Below are 12,941 nucleotides of genomic sequence, written 5' to 3'. Positions count from 1 at the left end.
CGTTTCTGCCTCCTACCGAACCTCCAAACCGGTTTAAACCGGAATCGAAAACCCGAAATTTTGACCCGAGTTTTGGAAAAAAAACCTAAGGCTACAGCCGTTCCCTTTTTTTCGATTTTCGGGGTCAAAAAGTCGAAGAAAAATCCGGTTTTGAGTGGGTATTCGCCGCAATATTCCAGTTTCAAACTGGTTCTGGCCGGTTTTAGCCTCCTACCGAACCTCCAAACCCGTTTAAACCGGAATCGAAAACCCGAAATTTTGACCCAATTTTCGAAAAAAACCTAGCCTTTCCCTTTTTTCGAATTTCGGGGGTAAAAAAATCGAAGAAAAATCCGGTTTTGGGTGGGCTTTCGCGGGAATATTCCAGTTTCAAACTGGTTCTGGCCGGTTTTAGCTTCCTACCGGTTTTTGGCTTCCTACCGAACCTCCAAACCGGTTTAAACCGGAATCGAAAACCCGAAATTTTGACCCGAGTTTTGGAAAAAAAAACTAAGGCTACAGCCGTTCCTTTTTTTCGATTTTCGGGGGTCAAAAAATCGAAGAAAAATCCGGTTTTGGGTGGGCTTTCACGGGAATATTCCAGTTTCAAACTGGTTCTGGCCGGTTTTAGCTTCCTACCGGTTTTAGCTTCTTACCGAACCTCCAAACCCGTTTAAACCGGAATCGAAAACCCGAAATTTTGACCCGATTTTCGAAAAACCCTAGGGCTAGAGCCTTTCCCTTTTTATGGATTTTCGGGGGTCAAAAAATCGAAGAAAAATCCGGTTTTGGGTGGGCTTTCGCGGGAATATTCCAGTTTCAAACTGGTTCTGGCCGGTTTTAGCTTCCTACCGGTTTTAGCTTCCTACCGAACCTCCAAACCGGTTTAAACCGGAATCGAAAACCCGAAATTTTGACCCGATTTTCGAAAAACCCTAGGGCTAGAGCCTTTCCCTTTTTATGGATTTTCGGGGGTCAAAAAAATCGAAGATAAATCCGGTTTTGGGTGGGTTTTCGCCGGAATTTTCCAGTTTCAAACTGGTTCTGGCCGATTTCAGCCTCCTACCGAACCTCAAAACCGGTGTAAACCTGAATCCAAAACCCGAAATTTTGACCCGTATAAGGCCTTTCCCTTTTTTCGATTTTCGGGGGTCAAAAAATCGAAGAAAAATCCGGATTTGGGTGGGTTTTCGCAGGAATATTCCAGTTTCAAAGTGGTTCTGGCCGGTTTTAGCCTCCTACCGAGCCTCCAAACCCGTTTAAACCGGAATCGTAAATCCGAAATTATGACCCGATTTTCGAAAAAACATTAAGGCTATAGCCTTTTCCTTTTTTTCCATTCTCGGGGGGTCATAAAATCGAAGAAAAGTCCGGTTTTGTATGAGTTTTCGCCGGAATATTCCAGTTACAAACTGGTTCTGGCCGGTTTCAGCCTCCTACCGAACCTCCAAACCGGTTTAAACTAGTGATGTACCGAATCGGCGAAATTTCAATTCGGCCGAAACCGAATATTCGGTGGTTTTGCCGAATAAATTCGGCCGAATCAACCGAATCATTTATGACGTCACGCGAAGTCGTACGCTACGCGTTTGACATGAAAATATAATTTTATCTACCAGGCAATTAGTGCAGAATGGTTGTGTTTCGTCCCTATTTTAGTTCTGTGGGGTTTAACATTGCCTCAAGCATGATTGCCAACCTGACAATGAATTACTGATTAGTTGTCTGCAGTGGTAAAAGCGATAATGTGTTAAAAAAAATAATGATTAGCGCGATTTTCGTTGGTATTATGCAGAAAAGACACGTTTAACGCTTTAAATATGTGTTCGTAAAAGATTCGGTTTCGGCCGAATCGCAACAAATTATTCGGCCGAAACCGAATCTTTGCAAAAGTGGCCGATTCGGCCGAATAAATTCGGCAAACCGAATATTCGGTACATCTCTAGTTTAAACCAGAATCGGAAACCCGAAATTTTGACCCGAGTTTCGAAAAACCCTAGAGCTATAGCCCTTCCCTTTAAAAATTTCCAAGAAGGGGCGAAAAATTGAAGAAAAATCCGGTTTGGGGTGGGAAAAATTCTATGGTTGTAGCCTTTCCGTTTTTTTCGATTTTGGGGAGGGAGATCCAACAAATTGAATAATAATCCAGTTTCAAGCTGGTTTTAGCCAGTTTTTGCTTCCTACCGAACCTCGTTTGAAACGGATTCGAAAATTGACAATTTTGAAAAAACGGAAGGCTTTCCGTTTTGCAGTTTTTGGATGTTGACAATTTCAAAAAAATCCGGTATACTCCAGTTTCAAAACTGGTTTTGGTCGGTTTCTGCCTCCTACCCACCCTCCAAACCGGTTCAAACCGGAATCGGGAATAAAACCGGTTCAAACCGGAAATCGGTTTTGTCGGTCGAAAATTTCAGGAAATACCGATTTTCGATGTGTTTTCGTGCCAATTTGAAACTTGAACTTTGTGGTTACAACTGACTCTAAATCCGAATTTTCTTGTCCTCGATCTAGCGACTATTACCAAAGAAGAAAAGTCATTTATTTTTCAACATTTAAGGCGGTTTGAATCGCAATTCCTTGTAATCGCTAGGTGGCGTTGGCGAGTTACTGAGAAGTTTTTCATGATTTTGTGAGAAAGTAATTTTAAATTTGAGTTATGTATTTGTTCATTTTTTGTGTGTTTATTTTGTTGAATGAACTTAAAGCGGTTAGGTTCACAGTAACAACGTAAATTGAAGTATCGTCAACAACGAACCTACTCTCTGGTGCTCCCGTTTTATAACACATTATTCCTGTAACACGTTTGGTTACGATCCAACAATTGGGCCCAGAATTGTAAGTTAGGCCGGGTGCGGATTCGGGCTTAAGTTTCTTCAAAAAATGATTCAGGTCTGACCTCACACTGTGTATCAGTGTTGTTTTCAAATTAATTTAACTAGCTATGTAGCTTGGACTTAACCTAATGCAGGGGTTCCCAAATTTTTTGGTCTGTGACCCAAATGTCTAATTAATAGCGATTCGTGGCTCACCACGTGCTGTAAATTTGGGTACAAACAAAAAAAACTCAAAAACAGGCGAAATGGTTTCTAGCAATTTATTTTTAATGAGATACATGCTCCTGAAATTTGGCTGCAAGATTCGGAATTCTTTGCAAATATTTTGCTTTTCGAAACAAAGCGCATAATATCTACAGTATAACAAAACAGTAGAATCTGTTCCAATGACTCTGTGGCCCATTGAAAATATCTCGGTGGCCTAGTACTGGGCCATGGCCCACACAGTTTGGGAACTACTGACCTAATGCCTCTCAGCACAAAAACGCCTGGATTAAAACCATTGTATAATATTGTATATTGTGTTTGTTGGAGACATTTTTTATAGGCTTGCCAATCAAACTTTCGGGCCTAAACGGGCTTTTAAAAAACGATTCGGGTTCGGGCTCCAATTTCAGGCCGTTTGCAACTCTGATTCGGCCATCAAAGTCTTAGCGCTGGATAATTTTTTTACCTTGCGCAGCTATTTCTGGATTGGTGATGACTCAGCGCAATCGTGTCGCTACGCTTTCTTTCACCAAGCGAATTTAGCTCGATCCAATATTTTCAAGACACTAGTCGCGCTGTTGTGCTTCTGATGGTTTATCATACGCATACCGTGTTCATAAATAATTAAAAATTGAGGTTTATAGTTCGAATTGAAAAGGTTGAATGCAACATAATTAGTGATTTGATATGCAAAGTAAATTTTTATGAAGGTCTCAACATCCAGTAGTACATGTCGTTGATAGAGAGCTTTAACATGCACATATCTAACTCGAATGATAAAATACAGTGATAAACGGTGTAAAATTTGACCACTGCCTTGACGGGTCATCCATCATTTACTGCATATATTACACCAGCATGCGGACCAGGTTGTAACTTGTAACACAAGCAACGCAACACCGTTCCCTATCGCCGACAAACAAACCCACCCACCCACTAGCTCGGCGTATGTTGTTTCGACTTAGAGGTTATGCGAACGCGAACGATGTTTGTAAACTCGGCCCTCTGCGACACCACGTGATGCCGTTTCCCACGACCACGTGACCTATGTGCCCGCGACCCGACGTCACCTCCGATGTGGGTTAAGCAGAGGTGTAAAATACAAAGAAGATCTTCAAATCCTCGTGACCTTTAAGCGATTGTTCTAGAATTTTCTATGGTAAAAAGTCGAGTGTATTCTCTGTGGTGTGAGCTTTTGTTTCAATGGACACAAGAACCCGGGAATGTCATCATCACAAGATTACACGTCGCGGTGAAACAGATTTTACTTCGTTATTGGCGTCGCTGAATTTTTTTGCAAACACTTGATTGAAATAAAAATCTGTCATGCAGGTTGTAGAACGTGAGGGTACATGAGACCTAATTTACATTTAATGGGTAAAATACGCTATAAATTCAAATCTTGACTCGACAATCTTGCTTTTATAAATGTGCTGACTCTGTTTCATTACACAGTGTGATAAAAACATGTGTAACAAATCACAAAATTTTGATACACAAATCCTGTTTTGGACTTCGCACACTTGATTTTACAAGATGCTGCCCTATACTCTCCAGGTGTTTGGCATTGAAGAAGCATAACGCGGTGTTAAAGGACAATAGACCGGTGGTTTCAAATATCTAAACTCAAACCTCGAATCACAAAACACGTCATAGACAGCAGGTGCAAGAATTGGAAGCAACGTTCAGTTGTTCATTTGTGTGAGGTCCTTGGTGTCCCGTTTCAGACACAGGGCGACGCGATAGAACCAGGCCCCAGTCCCCGTTTCCGGCCTTGGTGTATTGTTTCCACGCGCGTGCGCCCCCGGGGGCAACCGTGACCCCAATAGGGGCCCCTCTGCATGTGGAGCATGACCTAAACTCGTGCCGGGGCTTCTATTAGGCTCAACGGTCATGGGAAAGGGCAGCGAAGGCGACTGCTTCTTGACGCTAATCTCCGCTCGCTTTGTGCGTGATCCCGCTATTATCTGCCCACCGCCAGTCACCTTCAGTCGAGCGTATCCCGCATATACGCGTGCTTTCCCAAACGACAGGGGTGAATCACAATGGATCGGGACCACCTGTTAGTCACCGTTTCGTCTTTATCGAATCCACGAGGAATTTGGAACCATTCTAAATAGATGACGTATGGATCAGTTTTTTTTAAAAACCTATGTATGCGTATCATATCGGTTTAATAGAATTTGGGTTGGTATGTGAGATATTGGTGTAATGGTGAAATGTGGGAGTACATGTTGATTTTTAAAATCTTCCCAATGGAAATCGTGAAAACAATAAAGAAAACTTTCATTACATAATCAACCGTGTTTGCCTGAATGTTGAAATAGTCAATCATTATTTTTATAACCCGGGGTGTATCAGGCTGGTACTTGATAATATAACAGTTAACAACAAAAGTCGTATTTTGAGTTGGTTGTGTTTAGAAAACTACCAATTTGCCACTTTTAAATTAAAAAAATTGATGCCTTTGTTTGACCAATTAATGAAAAACACGTTGCCATCACCAAAACCCACAGGTCAAAGTAATTTGCATTCGAAAATCACCGGTGTTTGTAAAACACGGGGCAACATAATAAAACATAGCACGTTGAACATGTATAGTTCAACGTGAGGCACGAATCATAACCGCTGTCAGTAAATGGACAACGAAAATCAGCAGTAATTACCGGTTTAATTGGCTTCGATTAACGCAGTCGTGAATACAAATGACCTAACAACTAAGAGGTTTACTGTTATTATCATCACTTACAGACAATGGTCTTCCTGCGTGGTATTGAACGCTGGTACAATAGCCCTCTCCGATAATTGTAACGAGAGCAATTAAATATTTCCAACTGAATGTAGTTACCGATAGCAACGCACTCAAGGAATCAAGCTGAGGAAATAACACCAATTTAAAAAAAACCTTGGAATGCTAATCACAAAACGCGTTGGAGAATATACCAGTACCAGGTGGCTCCGTATGAATGACAAGGATGCCTGCAGTTATATCACCATGGCCTGATTGATTAGGACTTATTATTAAACATGTTACATATGCGGGTAGTCATGATTCCCTCAATTAACGCCACTTACGATGAGCTGGGTATTGTTTTGGATGTCACGTTTTCGCCCACAGGTGCAAAGCCCAATTGAGGTTGTGCTCAATACCATAGCGTAAATTTGTACTTCTTGCCTGCGAACATGGAACCGTACACCGATTTTTGATTAAGCTTTGTTCAATTAATTTCATTACTTTTCAATCTTTCATTACTTTTCAATCAATAAAGCACCGTTATCTTATTTACTGATTCGCATTATTTATTTCGATTTATTGACCTTGAAGATAAAAGTTTCATAGCAAAATAAAAATAAAATGTCAGATAATAAAAAATCTGAACGTCAGAAATCATTGTGGCGCAAAGACATTGTATAAATCGGAAACGAGTAACAAGAAATTAAAACAGTTGTAAAACAATGTTCAGTAGAATGTAGCAAGAGCCGCACCGCCCCTTGGCTAAGCTCAAGGCAGACAAATACCTCTGACCCATCGGACAAAGGTGGGGGGGGGGGGAGGAGGAAAAGTGGAGTGGGGGAGGAATGCGCGGAACCCGACAAAGTCAGTCCACTCATCCATTATTACCCCCTTCCCCCCACCATTTGTTTGTGGAAGGTTAGAGGCCGGTAGCAGAGCACGCGCTGCACGTGTCATCTTACGACCGCGCGCGTTTGCGATCACGTGTGTGCGCGCCCCATTGTGACGTAGTGTGGGAAAGTGGCCCGATTGTTCACGCCCGGGTGACTTTCACTCAACGCGCGGCCTTTCAGTGCGGCGCGCGTGCCCAAGATCGTTCCAGCTTTCGAAGCCGAACCATTATGACGTTGTCTTTTCCTCCCCTTTCCTGTGCTTTCAAGTGTTTTTGTCGTGTCTTGTGTAAATATTGCGCACTTGGTTGTTTTCACCCGCGCCCACTATATTGTATCATTTGCCATAATATTGCGAAGAGAATTTCTGCAACGGATAATGACAGTGGCGACGTATTGCGAAAATCGATATTTTTAAAAACACCATAGAGCAGTTTTGCGGGTGTGTTGCGCTATAACTAATCTTTTAATTTATTACAATTATCAGAGGTTTCCGACTGAAGAAACCTGAAAATTCAAACCTCTTTTTTAATACCTACATTCAGGTTTTTTTTTAAGGTTTGGTTTGGGTGACCGCTAAGTAGTTTTAAGAGACCGCAAGTGTTTCATTTAAATACCAAAAAATAGCCATATTTGGAACACTAATTACGGATCTGTTCATAAGTTTAATGGTGAAAATAACGGCCCAAATAGACGTAAAAAGCGACATGCCGAAACGTTTGAACAATAAAGCATGTCGCTTTTTACGTCTATTTGGGCCGTTATTTTCACCATTAAGCCATATTTGCTTAAACGAATTATTTATTAGGCTACTGGCAAATTTTGGGAAACCGCTGGAGAAATTTGGGGGACCGAAACGGTCACCTTAAAACACCTTAAAAAAAACCACTGCATTGCATTATATTGGTTCTATGAAGCTAAAAGCCACTTAAACCAATGTCTCGACATTTCTTGTATTGCCAAATGAAAATAGCAAAGTGAAGAAAACTTGGTAAATCTACGTCAAGACTGTAGTTTGCAAACAACGCACCCAACCGCCCTTCCCACCTCAGCGAGCCATAATCAACATATAACGTCACTCCGACGATCAAACGACCCGAAAGCTTTCAACGAACATTTTACCACGTGACAACCACGCATGGTCGCACACGGGTGGTGGGAACGGGCCCGTGGCATTTCCGAATTCGCTGCAGCTGGTTGTTTGGATAAACATTCGCCGGAAGACCGCGGTTTCAGGGGTAAACAGTCCATCGAATTGGGAGGAGAGCTTTGATGTCGATTCTCGCCACGTGGTGCCGGTTTTGCGCTTTGTGTCCGACACCATTGGACGCCGGGTGACCCCGTGGTTTCTTTGCGCCTTCACAGCGATTTGTTTTTCTAAGCAGCGTTACGTCAAATGCTCGTGGAAGACGTAAACATTGCACGCTGTGCAGATTATTATGCTATGGTTCATTGTTCGGACAGAAATGGTTGAAACTGCTTGGTTTTATTGGAAATTTTCATTAATCAGCAATAAATGGTCCACTGTACAAATGGAGCATTTTACAAGTTTAACTTGGATTATATGTCGGGTTGATCGCATTTTAAAATCATATTTAGATTGTCCATGTACAGGATGTTTAAATGCGACAGTTAGGTCTTTAACAGTGGATGGACAATTATGTCTTTAACATTTTTGTTTTGAGCCACATCAGGAAAAAAATCTGGATGCTTAAACTGACAGAAATCCAACATAAGTGCCATTGCGCCACAAAAGGAAGCGAAGCGAACACTTCACTTATCCCAAACTGTAATCCAACATTTTGCACAGCAATTTCAGGTAAAGTAAATGTGCATTCAACCCTAAACTCAATGGGCCGGAACCCCTGCGACAGGACGTTCACACGACCCGGTTTAATGAACCTCAACCCCACGATATATGAATGTTGTTTGTGTTGATTGAAAGTGACGATTGTCCGGATATTTACGCTCACCTGATTGGGAACCTGTCGGCTTACTGATGTGAAAAGTCTTGGTATCTTTGTTTCGCGGATAGTTGTATTGGCTAAAATAGTTGTATCTTTTTCAGGAAAAAAATAAAGCGTTTGGAAAAGGAAGGAAAGTTTGCTTGAAGCCTATTTTAACCGTGATGCTTTTTTCGTTCAGACAATAAAGGTGAAGTTTTAGCCCTGAGAAAATTACCACGTTTGTGAATCTCGTTTCAAAACAAGTTTCATGTGTTTGGGCCGAAATTGTAAACGTGCTAATGTCCAACCTTAGAAAAGAATCCAAAATTCTGACGGTTTCATGTTTTTATTACGTAACGTTTTGCGAACTATCATTATTGCGTTTTTGTTTTGGCACCGTCCTCTAACGTCATAAATGCAATTCTGTGTTGCGTCGCTGGAGCGAATTGTCGAAGAGACGTGGCCCAACCGGGCTTGGAAGCGGGCAGTTAAAGTTGTAGTTGGGGTTTGTGTTGAGCGTGGGTTGTGCTGCAACGGTTATATCTGCGCTGTATCTCTTTTATCGTTTTTACTGCTTTAATATTTTAATACAAGTTGGAATTGGGTACTGACAGCCCGTTATTGCAGCAGAACCAATTAGATAAGGCGTAACAGTATTTGCTTCAAACACATTTAACAACGATTGAACCAACTTTTTTACCCTTACACGAAACCTTTCTTAACAGGAAAGTCCAAAACTATTCTCACCCCGATTCATTCACTCAGCTGCCAGATACGGCGTGGGAAAGCCTCTAACATTGACAGCTAACGGAAACGTGAATTACTAGAGCAGCAAGGCAAGCAGTCAATAAACCAATGGCATCGTGCATGGCAATTAAGGCAGGAAACCCTGGTCTGATTGCAAGGAATCGGGCCTTCAACAACCGACGCTCAGTGCACAATCTATTGTTCCAGGGGCTATTTGATGCCGTGGATTGTCGTATGTTGGTGATTTAGGGTGACATTTTGCATTTAGTGAGACCGCACGTGTTCTCATGGCGCTATATATTTATATCCAGTTACTCTATGTGGAATTACCTACGGTATAGCTGTATTTCAGTACGTGTCTCCCGAGAACCGGCAGCTTTGTTCATTTTCACAATTGGTGGGTATTGGTTGGCCCCCATAGAATTGTTTAAAATGTTGTCACTGTGGCGTAAAATGCGCAGTGCCACTAAAGTGAATAACATGAAAACTGTTGAAGTGGTCAATAACATTAATATCTGCAGCTTATCATTTATTTCTGTTGCGCAAAGTAAGTATACTTGGGTAAAAAGTGGATGTCAAAATTTAACAAATAAGTTATTTGTCTTACATGTGATTTGACCAACTGTCTTATTTCAAATAATTTTCTCCCAAAACAGTTACAAAACATTTCCCATCACAGATATAGCCTATAGGAGCTGTTTGCATCAACGATACCGTTTAATTCGTATCACATGCATCATGCATCAATATTCGATTGAGACGTCACCCACGCGCCGGGCTAAGTCATCGGATAAACAGTCTACCTTATCCGGTTGATCGACCCATTTTTGGAATTATTTGTCTGCGGATGCCCTGAGATGCGAGACCGAAGACAAACACATGGTGTCCTAAGGAGAAAGGCACTTCACAGGTTAACGAGGCGTCAATTAACCTCTTGCGAGGTCATCGAACTTACGCAGTCTATTAGGTAACGTCTCCTTCATACTCAAATGCTAACAACCTAACCTAATAAGCGGGAAGCCTAACCCCAGTCTTGATTATTGTAATTTTGTAATAGCACATTTGAATGCTTTCTGGTTAGTTTGAAAAGCGAGAAAACAAGCGCAACATGACCAAATTGCTGTTTTTTTTACAAAGACAAATAATACGTAACCATTCTTTCGGAATAAAATGTTTTAAATTTGAAGTTAAACCTCACATGTATTTATTTGTATCGTCCAGGTCTTTTTTTGGCGCTTTTTGAAACTCTTTACCTTTTGGGGCGCTTTATAAAATTTAATTTCTTGTCTTTCATAGAGTACGCATTGTCTTTATGTTTTTGTAGTTGTTTAAGTTAAAGGCTTGGACCTTAAAAACAAGATTAATTAGCTGCATTGAATGCCACAAAAGGCTACACGTATTGGTTTGAGCGGCCGAAGGTTCCCTATCCCAGATATATACAGCTGAATTCACCGCATCAGCCAATAAAAACATTGTTTTTCAGTGACTTTTACCGTGTGCAACTACCTGGGGTTGGATGTTTGGGTGAGCAGTAGTTTTGAAGGAAGTAAAAGTTTACGTCACTAAATCGTAACTAAAAGTATCTGTACGTGTCTGAGGAACAATTAAAGATCTCATGTTGAGTACGATTTAAAATCAGTGTTCAAGACTTGTCGATTGGAATTCAACACTTACTTCGTCTCAATTGCCGACGTTAATCCCTATCCTAAATAAGCTATGAGCAAACTGAAACAACGCTCAAAAAAGATGTAAAATTTGCAGTGTGGGCAACGGTGTAGGAGAATTGGATCTTAATCTTTTGACAAACAGTCTCTTAAGTTTGACGCGACAGTTGCACGTTTTCACCAATGACTAACAAATACGTGATGCTGCCATCCTTCCACCTGAAGCACTGATTCCAATTGGTATCCGATCCACTGCGCTTCATTTCCGATCTTTACAATTTGCTTGTTGCTGGAAATGATAGCTGTGACGTAACGTCAGCTTGGCGTGATGTTTTTGCCCCGTTTTGTGTGAAGGGAATTTTCTAATTGTGCCTTGACCGGGATTTAAAGGTGACATCGTTGCACGACAGATATTTTTGGCGGGCAACTTACGTCAACGAAAATCAAACGATATTTCAAATTTTAGCCATTTTCTCTTTTGTGATTAAATTTAAAATTATTTTTTAAAATATATGATTTTTCGTCTTTTTTATAGTAGCAAATCTCTGTGGACAAAATGTTATAAGGTCCTAACCTTAAGATGTGCACACGACTTCGTTTTTTTTCTTTTTGTTTCGTTCATTTCAGCTTGTTTTATTTTTGCAAATAATACATCGCTGGAAAATTAATGACGATTTTCCCAAATCAATAATAAATATAGGAACACCCCTAACAGGTCGCGCATAATCACAAGCACATACAATTGCACTATCGCTGTTCCACGAATAACGGAAATGCAGCTTCCGTCCTATTTCAGTTTGAGTGTTTGTTTTCGTTCGAATGGGGATTATGACGAAACAACCGTCAATTCGTCACTAAATAAACAAAGGTCACACGGTAGGAATTAGTTTTGCTTGTTTTGTGGGAACTGCCTGAAATAATAACATAATGCAGTGTGATTTTTTGCAACTGATTGAGTTGAAAGATCAATTAGGTGGGACTGAAAGTCTTAAGCCAAGTGGACTGGGATTCTATCGCTTTAAGCATCTTAAACTTTTTAATTTTTAGATTTCAATGCCGAATGAACAAATTTGCAATTTAAACGTTTAAATGTAGTAATGAACACTGTAAAGTAAACTGCAACTAGGTATTGTGTACTACCAAATTCTATGTTATCATTGCCATAGCATGCAATCTAAAACTCACTCCAGAAAGTATAAAAGCTCAAATCTTTGCATACACATCGTCACCCATTACTATTTCGACGACCCTAAATCCTAAATTTAAATCCCTTCTCAGATTACAGACGACACACCTAGTTTCGATTTGAAGCATATTAATTTATTTTAATTTATGGAAAATTGCATTTAAATGTAAAATGTAAAAATGTCGGTAACCTGTCTATGAAACTTTAGTAAACTTGTTGCATTGAGGGTCGGCTATCGTTTGTTCTGACTTTGGTGAACCACGCGCCTTCGGAAGCAAAATCTGTAAACTAAACTGATGAAAAAATTCAGAACAGTGTCACATAATTATGTTTTTCCAAAGATGTTATTTTGCGAATTTAGAAACAACAAAATGGACTATAGGAGGCTTGAGACACCGGCCATCAAATCCAAAGGAAAACCTACCTTTAAACCAACCAAACTTGTGCAGATGTAATCCCATGATCAAAGGGGAAATTATAATTAAAGAAGTCAATACTTCTGCTTATAAAAACCAAAAACCAAACAGCGTATTTACGTTACAAATGAACCCTGCAGTCACGTTTGTTTGTTTCAATCAAAAAGCACACCCATGTTTCACAAAGTAACCGCTTCCCTGATATACACCTTCAACCACTTGAAAGCTACCCACCGCTTGACTCGCCGTTTTGTGTTGTAATCTTCTTACAGTGTGGCGTTGGCTCTGCTTGTAATGAGCATCAGAAGTGCGTGATACAGAATGCACATGACAGGTGG

The 12,941-nt window shown here is 40.6% G+C and overlaps 1 long non-coding RNA gene across 3 annotated transcripts; it reads left to right on the top strand.

Annotated features, from left to right (window-relative positions):
• The first annotated feature begins 7,504 nt into the window (after positions 1-7,504).
• On the top strand, positions 7,505-11,911 carry LOC145237964 (uncharacterized). Of its 3 annotated transcripts, none has more exons than XR_013862056.1 (4): positions 7,505-8,463; positions 8,713-8,798; positions 9,316-10,304; positions 10,821-11,911. It is a non-coding gene; the product is annotated as an uncharacterized LOC145237964 (long non-coding RNA). The 3 variants fall into 3 exon arrangements; XR_013862057.1 differs by having other exon boundaries at positions 8,713-9,734; positions 10,017-10,304; XR_013862055.1 differs by having other exon boundaries at positions 8,713-10,304.
• Positions 11,912-12,941: the final 1,030 nt, after the last annotated feature.

This window comes from Phallusia mammillata, chromosome 1 (genome assembly GCF_965637545.1).
Source record: "Phallusia mammillata chromosome 1, kaPhaMamm4.hap1.1, whole genome shotgun sequence".
Lineage (NCBI taxonomy): Eukaryota > Metazoa > Chordata > Ascidiacea > Phlebobranchia > Ascidiidae > Phallusia > Phallusia mammillata.
The sequence above is the reverse complement of the archived record's forward strand: the minus strand, read 5'-3'. Positions and strand labels throughout refer to the sequence as shown.